Source organism: Sminthopsis crassicaudata, chromosome 1 (assembly GCF_048593235.1).
Source record: "Sminthopsis crassicaudata isolate SCR6 chromosome 1, ASM4859323v1, whole genome shotgun sequence".
Lineage (NCBI taxonomy): Eukaryota > Metazoa > Chordata > Mammalia > Dasyuromorphia > Dasyuridae > Sminthopsis > Sminthopsis crassicaudata.
This window is the reverse complement of record NC_133617.1, coordinates 432,882,340-432,901,274: the sequence shown is the minus strand read 5'-3', so window position 1 is coordinate 432,901,274 and position 18,935 is coordinate 432,882,340. Positions and strand designations below refer to the sequence as shown.

General features: G+C 35.9%; 1 protein-coding gene and 1 long non-coding RNA gene across 2 annotated transcripts in view; one reads left to right on the top strand and one right to left on the bottom strand.

The window, feature by feature from the left end:
• Window positions 1–11,271: 11,271 nt before the first annotated feature.
• LOC141550188 (uncharacterized) lies at window positions 11,272–13,407 on the bottom strand. Its single transcript, XR_012484536.1, has 2 exons — window positions 13,211–13,407; window positions 11,272–11,450 (listed from the first exon to the last, which is right to left on the bottom strand). It is a non-coding gene; the product is annotated as an uncharacterized LOC141550188 (long non-coding RNA).
• Window positions 12,715–18,935, top strand: part of BFAR (bifunctional apoptosis regulator) — a 35,939-nt gene continuing 29,718 nt past the window's right edge. Inside the window, exon 1 of the mRNA XM_074280568.1 lies at window positions 12,715–12,852. The gene's annotated coding sequence lies outside the window, so the exon portion shown is untranslated. The remainder of the gene's footprint in view (window positions 12,853–18,935) is intronic.

Genomic DNA, 18,935 nt, shown 5'->3' with positions numbered 1-18,935 from the left:
CGTCCACATTAAAAGAACGCAGGGCCTGGAACATGATATTCCGAAAGGCTAAGGAACTTGGTATGCAGCCAAGAATAACTTACCCAGCAAGAATGAGCATCATTTTCCAGGGAAGAAGATGGACATTTAACGAAATAAATGAATTCCATCTATTTTGATGAAAAAACCAGACCTACATAAAAGGTTTGATCTTCAAATACAGAACTCAAGAGATTTCTAAAAAGGTAAAAAGAAATCTTGAGAACTATACTTCTGTCAAAAAAATATGTAAAGAACATATGTACAATTTGTCTTAGAAACTAGAGGTGGAAAGGAGATTATATCATAAAAGAGTGTAAAGTGGTGGTACTACATCTCATGAAGAGGCAAAGGTAACTTATTATATCTGAGAGAAAGAAAGGAGGGAGATGAACATAGCGTGTATCAATAGACATATTCGATTTATGGTGAAACTTCTTCCACTTCATTGAAAAGTGAAAGGGAAGGAGTAAGCTAAGGGGAAGGGAATACAGTAATTTCGAGGAAAAGGGGTAAAATAAGGGGAGGATCTTTAAGATGGGGGAGGGATCCTAAAAAGGGAGGGCTGTGAAAAGCAAGTGGTGTTCACCAGTTTAATACTGGATAGGAGGGTAAAAGGGAAGGAAAGGGGAAAAGCATAAGCAGGGGTTAATAGGATGGCAAGCAATATAGAATTAGTCCTTCTAACCATAAATGTGAATGGGGCAAACTGCCTCATAAAGAGGAAGCAGTTAGCAGACTGGATTAAAAGTCAGAATCCTACTATATGTTGTTTACAGGAAACACACCTGAAACAGGATGAGACATTCAAACTAAAAGTAAAAGGGTGGAGCAGAATCTATTATGCTTCAGGCAAAACCAAAAAAGCAGGAGTAGCCATCCTCATCTCAGATCAAGCAAAAACAAAAATTGATCTAATTAAAAGAGATAAGGAAGGGCATTATATCATGCTAAAGGGAAGCATCAATAGTGAAGCAGTATCAATATTAAACATGTATGCACCAAGTGGTGCAGCATCTAAATTCTTAAAAGAGAAATTAAGAGAGCTGCAAGAGGAAATAGATAGCAAAACTATAATAGCGGGAGATCTCAACCTTGCACTCTCAGAATTAGATAAATCAAACCACAAAATAAATAAGAAAGAAATCAAAGAGGTAAATAGAATACTAGAAAAGTTTGATATGATAGATCTTTGGCTAAAGCTAAATGGAGACAGAAAGGAATATACTTTTTTCTCAGCAGTTCATGGAACCTATACAAAAATTGATCATATACTAGGGCATAAAAACCTCAAAATCAAATGCAGTAAGGCAGAAATAGTAAATGCATCCTTTTCAGACCATAATGCAATCAAAATAACATTTAATAAAAAGCCAGGGGAAAATAGACCAAAGAATAATTGGAAACTAAATAATCTTATACTAAAGAATGATTGGGTAAAACAGCAAATCATAGACATAATTAATAACTTCACCCAAGAAAATGACAATAATGAGACATCATACCAAAATGTGTGGGATACAGCCAAAGCAGTAATAAGGGGAAGTTTTATATCTCTACAGGCCTACTTGCATAAAATAGAGAAAGAGAGGGCCAACGAATTGGGCTTACAACTAAAATTGCTAGAAAAGGAACAAATTAAAAACCCCCAGACAAACACAAAACTTGAAATTCAAAAAATAAAAGGTGAGATTAATAAAATTGAAAGTAAAAAAACTATTGAATTAATTAATAAAACTAAGAGTTGGTTTTATGAAAAAACCAACAAAATAGACAAACCCTTAGTAAACCTGATTAAAAAAAGGAAAGAGAAAAAGCAAATTGATAGTCTTGAAAATGAAAAGGGTGAACTCACCACTAAGGAAGAGGAAATTAGAACAATAGTTAGGAGCTACTTTGTTCAACTTTATGCCTATAAATTCGATAACTTAAATGAAGTAGAAGAATACCTTCAAAAATATAGCTTGCCCAGATTAACAGAGGAAGAAGTAAGTAGTCTCAGAAAAAGAAATAGACCAAGCTATTAACCAACTTCCTAAGAAAAAGTCCCCAGGACCAGATGGATTTACAGGTGAATTCTACCAAACATTTAAAGAACAACTAACTCCAATGCTATGTAAACTATTTGAAAAAATAGGGATTGAAGGAGTCCTACCAAATTCCTTCTATGACACAGACATGGTACTGATACCTAAACCAGGTAGATCGAAAACTGAGAAAGAAAACTATAGACCAATTTCCTTAATGAATATTGATGCTAAAATCTTAAATAAGATATTAGCAAATAGACTTCAGAAAATTATCCCCAGGATAATACACTATGACTAAGTGGGATTTATACCAGGAATGCAGGGCTGGTTTAATATTAGGAAAACTATTAGTATAATTGACCATATTAATAATCAAATTAATAAAAACCATATGATCATCTCAATAGATGCAGAAAAGGCATTTGATAAAATCCAACATCCATTCCTACTAAAAACGCTTGAGAATATAGGAATAAATGGACTATTCCTTAAAATAATAAGGAGCATATATTTAAAACCTTCAGTAAACATCATATGTAATGGTGATAAACTAGAACCTTTCCCTGTAAGATCAGGAGTGAAACAAGGTTGCCCACTATCACCATTACTATTCAATATAGTACTAGAAACTCTAGCCTTGGCAATAAGAGCCGAGAAAGAGATCCAAGGAATTAGAGTAGGAAATGAAGAAATCAAATTGTCACTTTTCACAGATGACATGATGGTATAGTTAGAGAACCCCAAAGACTCTGCTAAAAAGCTATTAGAAATAATTCAGAATTTTAGCAAAGTCGCAGGATACAAAATAAATCCACATAAATCCTCAGGATTTTTATACATTACCAACACAATCCAACAGCAAGAGATACAAAGAGAAATTCCATTCAAAATAACAGTCGATAGTATAAAATATTTGGGAATATATCTACCAAAGGAGAGTCAGGAATTATATGAGCAAAATTACAAAACACTTGCCACAAAAATAAAGTCAGATTTAAATAATTGGAAAGACATTCAGTGTTCTTGGATAGGCCGGGCGAATATAATAAAGATGACAATACTCCCCAAACTAATCTATTTATTTAGTGCTATACCAATCAGACTCCCAAGAAACTATTTTAATGACCTAGAAAAAATAACAACAAAATTCATATGGAAGAATAAAAGGTCGAGAATTGCAAGGGAACTAATGAAAAAAAAGTCAGAGGAAGGTGGTCTAAGTGTACCTGATTTAAAGCTATATTATAAAGCAACAGTCAGCAAAACCATTTGGTATTGGCTAAGAAATAGACTAGTTGATCAGTGGCATAGGTTAGGTTCACAGGGCAAGATAGTGAATAAAAATAGCAATCTAATCTTTGACAAACCCAAAGATCCCAAATTTTGGGATAAGAATTCATTATTTGACAAAAACTGCTGGGAAAACTGGAAATTAGTATGGCAGAAACTAGGCATGGACCCACATTTAACACCACATACTAAGATTAGATCAAAATGGGTCCAAGATTTAGGCATAAAGAACGAAATCATAAATAAATTGGAGGAACAGGGGATGGTTTACCTCTCAGACTTGTGGAGGAGGAAGGAGTTTGTGTCCAAGGGAGACCTAGAGACCATTATTGACCACAAAATAAAACATTTTGATTACACCAAATTAAAAAGTTTCTGCACAAACAAAACTAATGCAAACAAGATTAGAAGGGAAGTAACAAATTGGGAAAAAATTTTTACAGTTAAAGGTTCTGATAAAGGCCTCATCTCCAAAATATACAAAGAATTGACTTTAATTTATAAGAAATCAAGCCATTCTCCAATTGATAAATGGTCAAAGGATATGAACAGACAATTTTCAGATGATGAAATTAAAACTATTTCCACTCATATGAAAGAGTGTTCCAAATCACTATTGATCAGAGAAATGCAAATTAAGACAACTCTGAGGTATCATTACACACCTGTCAGATTGGCTAAGATGACAGGAACAAATAACGATGAATGTTGGAGGGGCTGTGGGAAAACTGGGACACTGATGCATTGTTGGTGGAGTTGTGAAAGAATCCAACCATTCTGGAGAGCAATCTGGAATTATGCCCAAAAAGTTATCAAAATGTGCATACCCTTTGACCCAGCCATACTACTACTGGGCTTATATCCCAAGGAACTACTAAAGAAGGGAAAGGGTCCTGTATGTGCCAAAATGTTTGTGGCAGCCCTTTTCATAGTGGCTAGAAGCTGGAAGATGAATGGATGTCCATCAATTGGAGAATGGTTGGGTAAACTATGGTATATGAATGTTATGGAATATTATTGTTCTATAAGAAATGACCAACAGGAGAAATACAGAGAGGCTTGGAGAGACTTACATCAACTGATGCTGAGTGAAACGAGCAGAACCAGAAGATCATTATACACTTCAACAATGATACTGTATGAGGATGTATGCTGATGGAAGTGGATTTCTTCAACATAGAGAAGAGCTAATCCAATTCCAATTGATTAATGATGGACAGAACCAGCTACATCCAGAAAAGGAACACTGGGAAATGAATGTAAACTGTTATTTTTACCTTCTGAATCCAATTCTTCCTGTGCAACAAAAAATTCGGTTCTACACACATATATTGTATCTAGAATATACTGTAATATATTTAACATATATAAGACTGCTTGCCATCTGGGGGAGGGGGTTGGGGGAGGAAGGGAAAAAATCTGAATAGAAGTAAGTGCAAGGGATAATGTTGTAAAAAATTACCCATGCATATGTACTGTCAAAAAAATGTTATAATTATAAAATAAAATAAAAATTAAAAAAAATTAATATAAAAAAATTAATCATTTTGCATTTTATTATGTTTTCTATTTCTTCTTTGTCCATAAATCCCTTCCTTCTCCATAGATCTGAGAGGCAGATTATCCCTTGTTCTCCTAATTTTTATGTTTACATCATGAACTCATTTGGATCTTATCTTGGTATAGGGTATTAGATATTAGCCAATGCCTAGTTTCTGCCATACAAATGTTTCCAAGTTTTCCCAAAAATTTTTGTCAAACAATGAGTTCTTATTCTAGAAGCCGGAGTCTATGGGTTTAACACTAGATTACTATAGTCATTGACTAGTGTGTTTTGTAAACCTAACTTATTCTACTGATCCACTACTCTTATTTCTTAGCAAGTAGTAAATGATTTTGATGATCACTGCTTTATAATATAGTTTTAGATCTGGTATAGCTAGACCACCCTTATTAGCATTTTTCCCATTAATTCCCTTGAAATTCTTGATCTTATTTCTTTCAGATGAATTTTATTATTATTATTTCTTGGCAGTTTGATGGATATGACCCTGAATAAGTAGATTAATTTAGGTAGAATTGTCATTTTTATAATATTAGCTTGGCCTACCCATAAACACTTGATATTCTTTCAATTGTTTAGCTCTAACTTTTTTTGTGTGAAAAGTTTTTGTAATTGGGTTCATATAGTTTCTGGCTATGTCTTGGCAGGTAGACTCCACAAAGTTTTATATTTTCTACAGTTATTTTAAATGGGATTTCTCTTTCTATCTTTTGCTGCTGGACTTTGTTGCTACCATTTGGAAATGTTGATGATTTATGTGGGGTTATTTTATATCCTACAACTTTGCTAAAGTTATTAATTGTTTCTAGTAGTTTTTAGTTGATTCTCCATGTATACCATCATATCATCTGCAAAGAGTGATAATTTTGTTTTCCTGTTTCCTACTCTAATTCCTACAATTTTTTTTCTTCTCTTACTGCTAAAACTAACGTTTCTGATACAATATTGAATGTAATGGTGTAATGGTTAACTGTATTTGACCCCTGAGCTTATTGGGAATGCTTTTAGTTTATCTTTATTACATAAAACGCTTGATGATGATTTTAGATAGATGCTACTTATCATCTTAAGGAAAATTCCATTTATTCCTATGCTCTCTAGTGATTTTAATAAGAATGGGTATTGTATTTCGTCAAATGCTTTTTCTGCATCTATTGAGATAATCACATAACTTCTGTTAGTTTGGTTATTGCTATAATTAACTATTCTGATAATGCTCCAGATATTGAACCAGCCCTGCATTCTTGATAAAAATCCTACTAATGTATTATTCTGGAGATAAGTAGCTGTAATCTCTTTGCTTATATTTTATTTAAGATTTTTACATCAATATTCATTAGGGAAATTTGTCTATAATTTTCTTTCTCTGTTTTGACCCTATATAGTTTAGGTATTAGCACCATATCTATGTCATAAAAGGAATTTGGTAGGATTCCTTCTTTCCTTACTTTTCCAAATAGTTTATATAGTATTGGAATTAATTGTTCTTTAAATGTTTGGTAGAATTCACCTGATAATCCATTTGACCCAGATGATTTTTTTCTTAGGGATGGTTGGTTCAAATTTTTTTTTTCTAAAAATGGAACTATTTAAATAATTTATTTCCTAATCTGTTAATTTGGGCAATCTATATTTTTTTGTAAGTATTCATCCATTTCACTTAGATTTTCAGATTTATTGGCATAAAACTGTGTAAAATAGCTCCTAATTATTGCTTTAATTTCCTCTTCATTGGTGGCAAGTTCACTCTTTTCATTTTTGATGCTGATAATCTGATTTTCTTCTTTGTTTTTTCTAATCAAATTACCCAAAGGTTTAACTATTTTTTCTTCATAAAACCAACTGTTAGTTTTGAGTTTTGTTTATTAGTTCAATAGTTTTCTTACTTTCAATTTTATTAATCTCTCCTCTGATTTTCAGAATTTCTAATTTGGCATTTAATTGGGTTTTTTTAATTTGTTCTTTTCCTAGATTTATTTTACCTGAGGCAACTGGGGTTAAGTGACTTGCCCAGAGTCACATAGCTAGAAAGTGTCTGAGGCCAGATTTGATCGCAGTTTCTCCTGATTTCAGGGATGATGCTCTATCCACTGAACCACCTAGCTGCTCTTTTCCTAGATTTTTTAGTTGTATACCTAATTTATTGACCTTCTTTTTTTCTATTTTATTCATGTAAACATCTAGTGATATAAAATTTCCCCTAAGAACTGCTTTGGCTGCATCTCGTAAGTTTTGTTATGTTGTTTTATTATTGTCATTCTCTTGCATGAAATTATCCACTGTTTCTATGATTTGTTGTTTGACTCACTCATTCTTTAGAATTAAATTATTTAGTTTCCAATTAGCATTAGGTGCATTTTTCTATGACTCTTTATTACAAGTAACTTTTATTGCCTTATGATCTGAAAAGTATGCATTTACTATTTCTGCCTTTCTGAATTTGATTGTGGAATTTTTATGCCCTAATACATGATCAATTTTTTGTATAGCTACCACTTATCACTGAGAAAAAAGCATATTCCTTTCTACCCCTGTTCAATTTTCTTCAAAGGTCCATCAAAACTAACTTTTCTAAAATTCTATTTATCTCCTTAACTTCTTTCTTGTTTATTTTGTGTTTAGATTTATCTAGTTCTAATAGAGGAAGATTGAGATTCCCCACTAGTATCTATTTCTTGCCACTCACTTTATGCCCTAATATATGATCAATATTTATATAGGTGCCATTTACCACTGAGAAAGAGGTATATTCCTTTCTATCTTCATTCAAGTTTCTCCAGAGGTCTATCATACCTAATTTTTCTAAAATTCTATTTATGTCCTTAACTTCTTTCCTTTTTATTTTGTGGTTTGATTTATCTAGTTCTGAGAGAACAAGGTTGGGATCGTCTACTAGTATAGTTTTGCTATCTAATTCTTCTTGCAGCTCTCTTAATTTCTCTAGGAATTTGAATACTATACTATTTCATGCATACAAGTTCAGTATATGGTATATCTATAATACCCTTTAGCAAGATATAGTTTCCTTTTATTTATCTCTTTTATTTAGATCTATTTTTGCTTTTGCTCAATCTGAGATCAGGATGGCTTTCTCTGCCCCCCCCCTTTTTTTAACCTTAGTTGAAGCATAATAGATTCTACTCTAGACTTTTACCTTTACTCTGCATGTATCTCTCTGCTTCAAATATGTTTCTTGTAAACAACATATTGTAGGATTCTGACTTTTAATACAGTCTTCTACCCACTTCCATTTTATGGGAGAATTCATCTCATTTACATTCACAGTTAAGATTACTAATTCTGTATTTGCCACCAAGTAATTTTTCCAAAGTTATACTTTTCTTTCTCCTTTTTTCCTTTCCCTCTTCACCAGTGTATTGCTTCTGACTACCACCTCCCTCAATCTGCCTTACCTTTTTTCAGCCCCCCTCTTTCTTATGTCTTTCCCCCTTTACTTCTACCCTCCCTTCTGTTAGCCTTTTCTTCTCCCTTCCTATTTTCCTATTTTTACTTTAGGGTGAAACAAATTTCTATACAAAACTATGTATGTGTGTTATTCCCTTTTTGAGCTAAATCTGCTGAGATTAAGGTTCAAACAATGTTCATTCTCCTCCCTTCTATCCCTCAACTATAATAGGTCTTTTGGGCCTCTTCATGTGGCGTGATTTACTCGATTTTACCTCCTTTTTCCACTTCTCTCAATACAATCTCTTTTCCTTTTCTAATTTATTTTTAATATCATCACATTAAAGTCAATTCATAACTACACTCTCTAAATATACCCCTTTTAACTGCCCTAACAAAAATGCCATCTCAAGAGTTACACGTATCTTCTTCCCTTATAGGAATGTAAACATTTTAATCTTTAAAAACTTATTTTTGGAGCAGCTAGGTGGCACAGTGGATAAAGCACTAGCCCTGAAGTCAGGAGGACCTGAGTTCAAATCTAACCTCAGACACTTAACACTTCCTAGCTATGTTAACCTGGGCAAGTCACTTAACCCCAATTTTATCAGGAAAAATAAAGTGTAAGTATTTTTTTCTTCCATTTACCTTTTATGCTTCTCTTGAGTCTTGTATTTAGAGATGAAATTTTCTGTTTGATTCTGGTCTTTTCATCAGAAATTATTGAAAATCCCCAATTTTATTGAATGTCCATCTTTTCCCCAGAAAGATAATACTTAATTTTGCTGGGTAGATGATTCTTGATTGTATGCCAAGTTCCTTTACCTTCTGGAATACCATATTCTAGGCCCTCCAATCCTTTAATGTGGAAGCTGCTAGAACTTGGGTTATCCTGACTGTGGTTCCTCGATATTTCAATTCTTTCTTTCTAAGCTACTTGCAGTATTTTCTCCTTGATTTGATAATTTTGGAACTTAGCTACAATATTCTTTAAAATTTACATTTTAGGATCTCTTTCAGGAGATGATCAATGGATTCTTTCAATTACTATTTTATTCTCTGATTCTAGGATATTAATGCAGTTTTCCTTGATGATTTTTTGAAAGACATCTAGACTCTTTTTTTTTTTGTGGTTTTCAGATAGTTCAATAATTCTTAGATTGTCTCTCCTGGATCTTATTTGCAGAACAATTGTTTTTTCCAATCAAGTATTTTACATTTTCTATTTTTTCATTTTTTTGGTTTTGCTTGGCTGATTGCTGATGTCCCATTAAGTCATTCATTTTCATCTATTCATTTCTAATTTTTAGTGAATACTTTTCTTTAGTTTGCTTTTTTACTTCCTTTTGCATTTGGCCAATTGTACTTTTAAAGAATATGTTTAAATTTAAGAATTTTAAAATACGTTTTAAAGAATATGTTTGTTTAATGGATGTTTCTTCCATTTTGCCAATTCTGTTTTTAAAGGAGTTGTTTTCTTTATTCAATTTTTGTGCTTCCTTTTCCAAGGTGCTGGCTTTATCCCCCACACTTCTTTCAAGAGAGCCTTTTGAACTAGAGACCAGTTCATATCCCCCTTTAAGGCTTCATTTGAAAGCATTTTGCCTTCATTGTCCTCTTTTGGGCTCTGATATTTCCTGTCTTCATAATAGCTCTCTATAGTCAGAGCTCTTTTTTGGAGTATATTACAATGAACACTTCATTAGTGTTCCAATTTTCCCATATCCTCTCCAACGTTTATCATTTTTCTTTTCCTTTTCTTTTTTTCCTTTCTTTCTTTTTTCTTTTTGGCCAAGTTATTTTTCCTAGTTCTATCAGATTTTTGAGAGTAATTTGATTGACATGGCACTAAATAAGTAAATTAATTTAGGCAGAAGTCATTTTTATTATGTTGGCTCAGGCTTCCTATGAACAATTAATATTTTTCCAATTATTTAGATCTGAATTAATTTGTATGAAGTTTTATAATCATGTTCATACAGTTCCTGAGTTTATCTTGGCATGTAGACTCCTAAGAATTTTATGTTGTTTACAGTTATTTTAAATAGAATTTGTCTTTCCATCTTTTGCTGCTGGGCTTTTGTTGTTCATATAAAAAAATACTGATGATTTATGTGAGTTTATCCTATGTCCTGAAACTTCACTAAAGTTGTTAATTATTTCAAGCAAACTTTTAATTGGTACTCTATAGGACTTTCTAAGTATACTATCATGTCATCTACAAATAACAATTGTTTGGCTTCCTCATTGTCTATTCTCGTTCTTTCAATTTCTTTTTTCCTCTTATTACTAAAGCCAATATTTTGTGCTATTCCAAATAATAAAATAATAGTGGTGATAAAGGCCAAGTTTACTAATAATAGCCATTATTATATGTTAAGGACTTTTTGTTTGTTTCTTCTGATGCTACTTCTAGTGATGTTTTGCATCCATTGGTTTGAATGCTTTTCTTGTTTCTTATTATCTCACAATTAAAAACAAAACCAACATGATTTTGATGAACAAAATGAAGAAGAGCACTATTTATTTGGAGCTTTTCTTCAGCTTCCTTATCAAATATTGGGTTGAAGAATGGAATTTTCTTGCGAGAATTGCAATCATTTTTATTTCATTTTGATTTGAAAGATTCATGAACATCTTGACTCAGTTTTCAACTCTTCATTCTGCCATTTCCCCGAAGTTCATGCTCTTAATATTTACATCTAGGGATCAACTGTCCTAAGATCCTACAAAGGAAGAGCTGTTTTACCATATTGCCCACTAGAGGGGAGTAGCGGTTTATGTTAAACAGCATCTCTTCCGTTAAGTTTTCGATCGAAGTGTATTAGTTATATAAAATATGAAAAAGAGTAAAGGACTGCTAAAGTGAAAAGAAAGCACACTCTACCCTGCATGTTGTGTTATGAATATGTCCTCTAGTCCATTCATAAAAATAAGCCACTTACAGAGTCTAGTGGACAAAAATTGGTTATTGCAGTTTTAATAATCATTTGAACAAATATTTTAAATTGGAATACAGCAATGATATTGTGATTCTTGGGGCTGTTGATGGCACTGTCATGAACTGAATCATTATCGTCATATTAATAAATTTGATAAGCTATTAGTTTCCAGGTCCATCCAGATGATATTATTCAGGAAATCTGTGAAAATAAAAATAAATACATATGAAAATACTAAGAGGATATAGTGTGGGAGAAATATTGGTTCTGGAAGTAGAAGATCTTAGTTCAAATTCTATTTCTGATGTTTGCTACCTGGGTAACGAGCTGAGATGAAAGGGACCTTGGAGATATTCAGTCGACTGCCTCATTTTCCAGATGAAGAAATTGAAGCAGAGAGAAATCAATTGGTTTGCCCGGCATTACCTAGCCACTAAACTGACTGAGACAGGATTTAGACCCTGGACTTCCCAATCCCTAGTCTAGTAGTTCTCCATCTGTTGAGCCACCTCATTTATAAAAAAGAGTTGGTCTACATGAAATTTGAGGTCCATTCCGGTGCTTTAGCTATGATCATAAGACATATAAGTCACTGGTAAATGTGATAGTAGCAATCTTGAATCATTTCTCCTTACTAGACATTTGCTACGCATTTACCACATTCCTGTCTGTACTGTAATTATCTGGCAATGTTTTCATTTTTCTACCGAGAGTCAGTTCCGTTAAAGATAGCCTATTTTTTAAAACCAGGCCTTGCAAAGTACTTAATAAATGTTCGTGGAGGTGAAGCAGAGCCTTTCTGGAAAGGCATACATTTTTTGCTTTGTTCCACAAAGCATGTGGAAAATGTTGGAAAAGTTATCCAGGATCTTTTGTGGGTACATAGTTAGCATGTTCTCTCTCCCTCAGCGCTTTGGGGTCAGGGAATGTGTGTCTTTTTTTGCACACCCCAGCCTTTAGCATAGTGCCTGGCCCAGAGGGGTCATTTAATAAATGCGGGATGAGCACACAAACAACCCCTGTTTGCCAGGATTAGGGAAGTTTGTTTTTCCTGATTGTGGGTTTAATAGCTGCCCGATTTCTGATTTTCAGTCAGTCCTCTGGCCAGAAGCGCTCAGGTAACAGAAAAACAACTCCATCTGCATCGCCGCCTCTAAATCTCATAGCCCGGAGGAGTCCACTAGCCTAAGGCTCAAATAACTGAAAAAGTGGGAGCGGGTGGATGGGGTGAGGGGTGGGGAGGTGTGAAAGCCGGGTGGATGAGGAGCCCGAACCTAGTAACTTTATTGCGCAGGCGTAAACTACCCCCTCTCAGCACTCCTCCCAGCCCCCGCCCCGCCCCCTCCCCCACTCCACCCCATTCCGGGGAGCTTGGCCTCTCTAGCCAGTGGGAAGATGCTATGGTGAAGGCGGTGGGAATCGTTCCGAACGTGCTCTATGGTTGCTGCGGGGGGCGCACCAATGGCGTAGTACGCCCGCACTTTATTTCCGGAAGTGAGGTCTTCCGCCTCGGCCGCCGCGGCTGGGGGTCGGGGTGGGCAGCTCCGCCTCGGGCGCCGGGGGGATGCTGTGGGCTGCTTGGGGCCGACTCCAGCACGGCGCGGTAAGACGCTGGGAATTGCGAATGAGGGAGGGCGGGAGGCGGGCGACAGCGGGGGAGGTGGGGACGGCAGCCGGAGAATCCCTCGCTCCCGGCGGGCCCCGAGATGGCTGGACAACGTCATTTGGGGATCGCGGCAGTGGGAGGCCCGCGCCTGAGGGCTTTTTCCTCAGCCTCCCGAATCCCAGTATCCTCATGTCGTTTCACTGTTTCTCCCCTCCCTTCCCCCCCCTTTGCTGCGGGGCCGTGCCTCTGGGTGAGGAAACCCCGCAGGCCTATTTCTCCGGGGCACGACTTCAGAAGATAACGGAAACCCCCGCTGTGGGCCGGAGAGAGGGCGTGGGGATAAGGAAGGCCCCACCTGGCGGAGAGGTGGTTGGACCTGTTCACCTCGAATGTGTTCTGGGGTCTTATCCCTCTCCACTAGCCGTCGCTGGAGTCGTCCGCAGTGTCAGGCCCCCCGGGGTGCCGCGCAAGTCTTGTGGGGCTACGGAGGGTGAGGCGAGGGCTGACCAAGCTGAGTGAGACTCGCCTTTCCCTTTCGGGGACCCCTCGCCCGGGTTATTAAAAAGCCCTGGCTCGGGGCGCCGATTGGCCCGCCCTTTGGGGGCTGACGTCACGGCCCCGACCGGTCCGATTGAGCGCTTGCTTTTCCCAATGGCCCAACTAAAAGCTAGACCCGGAGGGCGTGTGCTGCCCTCGCCTAGTTTGGGGCTGGTTTCTAACGCTGAGGCTGAAGGCCCCTGGGTCGTAACCCTAAGGATGTTGTTGCTGCTGCTTTGGAGGTCAGCCTTGAGTTCAGTTAGAATATTGAATCCACCCCGTCCTGGAATTCCTTCCATGACACCTCTAGTCTGCAGTGATTGTAATCTCAAAGGAATCAAATCATTCCAGAAATATTCATAAATCATTTAATGTGGTTCTCTTCTTGGCTTTTTCCCACGGTCTAAGGCAATTATTGTTATAAGTACTCTTAAATTCGGACTTCAGATTTTAACATTTTTGTGTTGTTCTGGACCACTTTGGCAGTGTGGTGCAGCCCAGGGATACTTCTAAGATCATGCTTCAAAATGTACAAAATACTGAGAATTACAAAGAATATTGAAGCACAGCTAACAAAATATTTTTTAAAAAAACAACTTCCAGAATCCTAGCTTAAGAACCCCTGATCTAATTAGAATTAGTTCCTTTGAGTCGCAGAAACTTCTATTTACTATAGACTAAGTGGAGCCATCAGTGGAATCAGAGCTTGAAGGCTCTAATCTTTTTTTTTTTTTTTTTTTTTCTCCCCCTGCGGTTAAGTGACTTACCCAATGTCTAGCACAACTAGGCAGTGTTAAGTGCCTGAGGCCAGGTTTGAGCTCGGGTCCTCTAGACTTCTCGGCTGGGGCTCTACACCAGCTAGGTGCCCCTGGAGGCTTTCTTCTTAAAGGATCACTTTTATCTCACACCATCAAAAACCAGGATTATCTGGGAAGAGTTTCTGACCTTTAAAGTTGAAGTAGCAATCCAAAACCCCGTCACCATTCCTGAGAAAGGGAATTGTGTGTTTTTCAGTTTGGAGAATTTAAAAACCACGAAACTATAAGTGTATTTGAATTTGGAAAATAGAGCCTAGAACATGTTGATCATTTGAGCTTTAATTATCTTGTTTTGTATTTATAGAAAGTGGGAGGGCCAACTTCTTCAGACAATGCACATGCAACATTATGATTTTACTGCTTTTTCTCTATCAGTTCTTTTTCCATACATTTATTTTTCATTACAAGAACACTAGAAACAGCAGTAGCTTTTTGCACAATACTTTGCAAGTAACAATATGTGGTCTTTTCTTAGTAAGGAATTTTTAAAAATTTGTGCTATAAATGCTCAACATTTTGGGTTAGATCAGTATGCTTAGCTACACACCTACAATCTTAATAAATGTTGAATTGAACTGAAACCTTATCAGCGTTTCACATGCAACAGTTGTGAAATTGACAGAAATGCATTTTTCTCTGCGCACTGCTTTGCAGTTTGCATTAGATGATTAGGAGCCAACCTTTGGGGTCTCTGTGTGTGTTTTCCAAATGCTTACGTCATGGGACTTTTTTTTTGTTTGTTGTCTAATAAGGCAGATGTCAGAGCATTTAATTTTGAAAGTCTCTTCTTGGGCATTAATGGATTCCCATTTCTGTTACTATAGCTGTCAAATATTCTCTGATCAAGGAAAATGTTGTTATCTAATAAATATCTAGTAGGCTTGCTATCCATTATAATGAGCAGAATTCCTGGTTTCCCTTAAGTCTTAGCTAAAATCCCATCTTTACGGTAACTTTTTCCAACTCCTCCTTATTCCCTCTGTTAAATTACTTCCTCTTTATCCTGTGTATAGTTTTGCATAGTCTCCCTCATTATATAAACTTCTTAAGAGTACATACTGAGTTTTGTCTCTTTTTATATTTCCTCAGTGCTTAGCTTAGCACATCGACAGGCACATAGAAAGTTTTTTTTTTAATAAATATTTATTGATTCATAGATGGGTCTGTATACTCTACAAGGGGAATCTGAGAGATTGAAGGCTATAAAATTTCTTCCTAAAAGGTGAGACATAAAGACATGTTCTCATATTATAGATCCAGCCATTCTGGAGAACAGTTTGGAACTATGTTCAAAAAGTTAGCAAACTGTGCATACCTTTTAATATAGCAGTGTTTCTGCTGGGCTTGTATCCCAAAGAGATCATAAAGGAGGGGAAGGGACGCACATGTGCAAAAACGTTTGTGGCAGCCCCCTTTGTAGTGGCCAGAAACTGGAAACTGAGTGGATGCTCCTCAATTGGAGAATGGCTGAAGAAGTTATAATATATGAATATTGTGGAATATTATTGTTTTATAAGAAACAATCAGCAGGATGATTTTAGAAAGGCCTATTGAGACTTCCATGAACTGATGATGCTGAGCAAAACGAGCAGAATCAGGAGATCATTGTACACGGCAATATCAATATATTACAACGATCAATTCTGATGGACATGACTCCCACAGTGATTGATGTCAATTTCAATGTTCTTGTGATGAAGAGAGCCATCTACACTCAGATAGAGGACTGTGGGAACTGAGTGTGGATCTCAACAGTCTCACTTTTTGTTGCTCGCTTGCATTCTATTTTCTTACTCATTTACTTTCCTTTTTGATCTAATTTTTCTTGTGCATCAAGAGAATTGTATATATTCACATATATTGGATTTAACATGTTTTAACATGTTTAACATATATTGGATTGGGGGATAGCTAGATGGCATAGCTAGATGGCATCAGCCTTGAAGTTGGGAAGACCTGAGTTCGAATCTGGCCTCAGACACTTAATACTTGCTACCTGTGTGATCCTGGGCAAGTCACTTAACCCCAATTGCCTCAGCAAAAAACAAAAACATCTAGGGGAGGGGGTGGGGGAAAGAGAGGGGAAAATCTGAAGCACAAGGCTGTACAAGGGGTCAATGTTGACAAATTATCCATGAAATATACATGAAAATAAAAAGCTTTAAAAATTTTTTTTAAAAAAAGCTCACATTGGGGCTATTAATGAATAGAGTACCAGCCCCGGAGGCAAAGAGGACTTGAGTTCAAACTAGGATTCAGAGACACTAACACTTACTTCCTAGCTGTGAGACCCTGAGCAAGTCACAACCTCAATTGCCTTACAGACAAAAAATAGTTTACATTTCTATAGCCTTCCTTAAAGTATTGTCCTCAAAATAAGGCTCTGAAATGGTTTTTAAAAAGGTTATTCCCTTTTGATAGCCAAGGTTTAGAGAATTTAAATGACTTGCACTTGTCACATGGCTAGTACCAAAATTGGGATTAGAATCCAGGTATTTTTGGCTCTATCATTTTATATCTCTATATTTCAGCAGCCTTTAAACTTAGAATTCCCTTAGTAATCAGGCACTTAACATTCATGTAATAAAATTGTTGAATTTCATTTAATTTGAATGAACATTTCTTATAAATCTGATGATCTAGATTTTGTATAGGCCAAGTCAGGAGACAAAAATATTCAAGCACCAGAGATTAAATGACATTTATTTAATAGTTACTTTTGAAGCATATCAGGGAGATAGACTAGGAAGAGAACATAATGAATAATGTGGTAAAATTTGGTGATAGTGATAAATTAGCTATATAGTTTGCAAAGCCTGAGGACTTTCAGTTTTTAGAAACCTTTGAAATCTAAAGTGCTTATACTGACTAAGCAACTTTTTATCAAAAGGGAAAAACAAGTTAATTTCTAATTCTTTTGTTTCTTTAGGGAGGAGATTATATACAATTGATATGGCTGTCCCTTTTTTCCCTGGGACTTTTTCTCTTTAAAACTCACCTTACATTTTTCTCCCTCTTTCTCCAGAAAACTATCTTGCCTCAGATATTATATTTTTACAGTCCTGTCATTAACTCTTGCATTGTTCCTCTTGCCCAGAATACTCCTTTTTTTTTTTCTTCTCATCTGTGTTTCTTGCTATCCTTAGCTCACTTCAAGAATTTGTTCAGGACTTGTCTCTAAAAGAGACCTTTCCTGATTTCTCATCTTGCCTTACTTTGTATTCATTGTATATGTGTCTTTTTTCTTCCAGTATTATTTTGTTGAGGTTGGAGACTGCTTTTTGGTTTCTTGTAGGATTCTCAGTACTTAGCAAATGTTTATTATTAAATTGACTATTTATATTCTTTCCATTTAACCTCAAAAACTTTGCTGCTGAAACAGCTCTTGTCTTGCATGTCTGAGGCTTTGTGGTGCCCTTTTCTCTTTAGATACCATTTTTCTCTATAAGGTCATCAAGTTGGGGTTCAAATGATATTTCTATGCTGAGGTCACTTCTATTTATTTATGTTTGGCCCCTTATCTCCAATTGAGTATGGAAATATCTGAGTATGGAAATAATTTCTCATATATATCTGAAATCCAATATGTCCAAAGTGGAATTCATTATTTTTTCCTAAACTGTTCCCATTTCCTAACCTTCCAATCATCTAGCTTCATAACTTTAGGGTTGTCTTCAATAGTGCTACTCTTCTTTTTTTCAGTTTTTATAACCAATTAATTTAAAAGCAAAAAAGCCCTGTATTAACCTCTTGGGTGGGGATTAGCAGAAAAGGAACAAGCATTTTATTTAGTACCTACTCTATTCAGGAATGCTAAATGTTTTACATATATTTCTTTTGGTCCTCTAACAACTGTGGGAGGTAAGAGCTATTAATATTCCTATTTTGCAATTGAGGAAACTGAACTGAACAGAACATAAGTAACAAAATTTTAATACACAAAACTGCAGAATTTCCTAAGCGTTACATAGGCTGTAAATATTAGGGGACAGATTTGAACTTAAATCTTCCCTATTGTAGGCCTAGAGCTCACTCTACTGGACTTTTTCTCCACTCCAGTTTGCCAGGTTTATTGCAAGTTTTTGAATGTCTTCTGCCTCAAATCTCTGTCTAGTCCGTTTGCTACCCAGTTGCCAGATTGATATTCTTAAAGCACAGGTCCGATTGTGTAATTCCCCTACTCAAGAAACCACCTCGTTTCCAGTTTCAAAGACTGGGGCATTTTTAAAGCATTTAACAAGTTGGTTCCAACTTGCCCTTCTAGATTTATTGCCCATTACTCTTCCCACATATCCCATGTTCCAACCGGACTGACCTACTTCTTTTCATGTTTATGTTACATTCTATCTATGTTCATGAATGACTTTGTAGAGTGTATGAAGAGAAATAATGTGTTATCAAAGGTATCATTATATTGCAGCATAATACAATGATTCACTGTTCCTGAGTTATCAAGTTGTTAGGTTTGGCATACCCAGTTGGTAAGGAGGCATGGAAATACAAAGTACGTTTTGGCAAGATTTTTTTCCCCCAAAAAATGAGGTGTCCAAATTGACCTTTATCAAAGACACTAGTCAGGTTTTTATTGTTTTATTATTAGATGTTAATACTTTTTAACTGTTTCCTGTTTCAGATGCTTGTAAAAAATTAACCAAAGGGAATATTCACACCTATGGAATTGGCTCAGAATTACACAATAAGAACACGCTTAATTTCAGTGCAGTA